Here is a 4,059-nt window from a genome sequence, read left to right on the forward strand (position 1 = left end):
TCCCTTTGTTTTTAGGTCCTAGGTCTTGTGGTAGTTTCAGTTCCTCTCCTCAGGAGGTGGTTAGGGAAGTTTGCCTCTGAGCCTGAGTGTGGATGACAGAACTGACCTTGGCAAGTAATGGGGGTACCTGCAGAGTGTGCAGCTGGAGATGTGGGGTGTCAATCAGAGGGTCCCCCATCCCCTTCCTGCCCTCACCTCAGGGGCTACTCATGAGGTCCATTCCCCTGCAATGATGGCTGCTGGTGTCAGTGCAGGTACATGGAGGTATTGGCTAGTGTTTGCTTAGAGGAAAGGGAACTAGTAGCTCTGAGAGATGGTCAAAGAGGGCTGGGATTGCAAACCTCCAACAATTTCAACAAAGATCCTGCCAGCTGACTGTGTGTCTCTTCAAGAGGAGTGTCTGAAGGGCACCACTTCCTCTCACAATAAGTATGATGTGTTTCATTTTGTTTCATCCCCCAAGTGATTCTGGGGGGTTTCTTTGGAAGGCTCAACACTGGCAGGGCTGGTGACTCTGGAATAGTGAGTTGGTCCCAGGGAAGAGTGCAATGCATGTTTTGGCTGTAAGCAAAATGTGACACTTATCAGGAATTTCCTGTCATAGACAATCCTAGTACCCAACTGGGGATGATATAGAAAAATAGATACATAGATGTCGCCATGGCCACCAGGAGTCAGCATGGTCCAGGCTACAGTTGCTGTCCCCCAATATTCTCTTTTTAAATTGTAACATAGTTGATTATACATATGTGTTGTCCCCCCAATGTTCCCCCATGCACTGCACCCACATCCTTGCTTTACTTTACCTGTAAGTCTGTGTGTCTTGCACCAACTCTCAGGTTTGGGTCCCACCACAAGTCTCCAGATTTCTAACCTTATATAAAAGAGACATTTCCCCCCCCACACACACTTCTCACACAATACCATTTACAATGGTTCAAAAATGAGTTATTTGGGTATATATCCAATAAAACATGCACACAATGTGTACACTGAAAACTACAAATCACTGATGCAAGGAATCAAAGAAGCTCTAAATAAATGAAGATACCTTGTTTGTGGCAGAGGTGCTCAACATACTGAAGATGCCAGTTCTCCCCAAATTGATATACAGGTTTAACAATTCCTATTAAGATTTCACTAAGTTTTTTTTTTAGGTATAGCCAAGATTATTCTAAAATTTATATGGAAATGCAAAGGACCTAGAATATCTAAAACAATGTTGAAAAAGAAGAATAAAGAGAAAGAAATCAGTCTACCTGATGTCAAGACTCATTATAAAACTATAGTTGTCACGATTGTGTGATATGGGGTGGAGATATAGACATATAGATCAGTGGAACAGAATAACGAACCCAGAAAGAATCCCACACAAGTAAGCTAACTGGTTTTTGACCAAGTTACAAAAGCAATTCAATGGAAGGAGAATAAATAATCTTTTTAGCAAGTAGTGGTGCATCAATTGGATATGAATAGAAAAAAAAAAAAAAGAACGTCAACCTTAAACTTACACCTTACACAGAAATTACAATGGAACATAGTCTTACATGTATTACATAAAATGATACAGCTTTTAAAAGGTAACATGGAAACTATCTTTGGGACATAGGCCTTGGTGACAAGTTCTTAGATGTTACACTAAAGCACAATCCACACAAGAAAAAGAATCAATAAATTGGACTTTGTAAAAAATTTGCTCTGTGAAAGACCCCGTGAAGAGGTTGAAAAGATAAGCTATAGTCTGGGAGAAAATATTGGCAAACCATGTGTATAACAAAGGACTCATGTCTAAAATACTATATTTGAATAACACTCAAAACTCAAAAGAAAAAAAGAAACAATCCTATCAGAAAATGAGCATAAGACACAAGCAGTTATTTCACTGAAGAGGATATAGAGATGGCAAGAAAGCACGTAAAAAGATGTTTATTATCATTAGTGATTAGAAAAATACAAATTAAGACAATGAGATATCAGTATACATCTATCAGAACAGCTAAAATAAGCACTAAGTTATGACAGGGTGCAGAGAAACTGGATCTCTTAAACATTGCTGGTGGGAATCCAAATAATACAATAATTCTGGAAAATAATTTGGCAGTTTCATAAAAACAAACCAACAAACAAACCCCAAACCACACACACACATACACACAGACCCTGACCATACAACCCAGTGATTGAACTCCTGCGCTTTTATCTCAGAGGACTGAAAACCTATGTCCACACAAAAATGTATACACGACTGTTCATAGTAGCTTTCCTTACAACAGTCAAAAATGGTAGACAGCCCAAATGTCCCTAAATAGGTGCCACTGAATGCTATTCTATAATAAAAAAAGAATGAACTGTTTATGTAACACTTTGGATGGATCTCAAAGGCATTGTGCTGAGTGAAAAAAATGTCCAATATCAAAATGTCATGTGCTGTATGATTTCATTTATATAACATTCTCAAAATGACAAAATTACAGAGATGTAGAGCAGATTGCTGGTCTCCAGGGGTTGGAAATATTGAAGAGTGGGTGAGAATGGGAGAGAAGTGGGTGTGACTATAAAGGATTAGCAAGATCTCTGGAGTGATGGAACAGTTCTATATCTTGGTTGAAGTGATGATAACACAAATCTACATAGGTGACAAAATGACAAAGAATCAAGCACGCACTGTACTAATGTAAAATTCTTCAGTTTGAAATTGTGCTATAATGGTGTAAGATATAACCATTGGAAGAAGTTAAGTGAAGGGGACAGAGAATCTCTTTGTACCACCCTTGTAACTTCTGGTGAATCAATCTGTAATAATTTCAAAATAAAAAGTTAAAAAATAAATGAAGCATATTTAGAAAGTTTGAATATATATTTTAAATCTAGGTGACAGGTACTTAAGGGTTCATTATACATTCTCACTAATTTTATGTACATTGGGAAATTCCCAGAATAAATATTTTTTAAAAAATCCAAGGAATGGGCCAGACTTAGGGGAGGAGGAGAGGGTGGCTTTACTCTTAGAGCCACCAGGGGCAGTGTGGGTCAACAGCCGGGTTTGGGGGAGTCCCCTCTAGTCACTTCCCATATTCTGATCACATGATATAATCTAGCAGCTCATCTGGAATCCAAAATGACTTCCTCCTGGGCCTGACTTCAGGGGTCATCTCAGAGTCCTTCTAAGTAACATGAGCACATGGTGGCTAGGGGTCAAATCCAGATGTCTCTACTACAAGTAGCAAAAGCTTAGAAGTGTCAAATGCCCATTTGCTAACACTATTCAGTGGTAACTGCACCTGTGTTAGGGATCGTGCCAGCAATTAGGGTTATTGGGCCATATTGCTGTGTGTATATACACACACACATTCTGCCTCTCTAAGGTTAGTAGAAAAATTTAAATGTCCTTCCAAGTTTATCCATGCTGTTACAAATGGCAGGATTTCCTTCTTTTTAAAGGCTGAACAATACTCCATTGTATGAATGGCCACATTTTCTTTACCCATTCATTCCTCGATGGACATTTAGGTTTGTTAAAACAAAAACTTTAGATAAATGAAATTTATCAGAGTTTAATTGAGCAAAGAACAGTCTGTCAATTAGACAGGCCCCAGAACCAGAATAGATTCAGAGTGACTCTATGTATTTGGGTAAGATTTACAGACAGAAAAAGGAAAGTGGCCTACAGAAAATGGAAGTGAGGTACAGAACAGCTGGATTGGTTACAGCTGGGCATTCGCCTTATTTGAACATGGTTTGAACAGTAGGCTTCCAGTAATTGGATGAAACTTGGCTACTTGTTACAAGAGTAGGTTTACACCTGAAGTTAGGTTACAAGAGTAGGTTACAGTCTGTTTACACATCAAGTTAGGTTACAGTTCATATGTCTGAAGAAACCTTTAGGCCAAACTTAATTTAACAATTCCCCACTTTTGGTCAACCTCTCTAAATTGATATCCCTTTCTGCCACCATCGTAAATGGACTTATTTGGTCTCAAATCCCACTGGGAAATAGCAGAATGGGTTTTATAGGTGGAATCAAGGAAACAGGACAATAGAAAAAAACCTGATCAATAT

The sequence above is a fragment of the Cynocephalus volans genome, chromosome 2, assembly GCF_027409185.1.
Source record: "Cynocephalus volans isolate mCynVol1 chromosome 2, mCynVol1.pri, whole genome shotgun sequence".
NCBI lineage: Eukaryota > Metazoa > Chordata > Mammalia > Dermoptera > Cynocephalidae > Cynocephalus > Cynocephalus volans.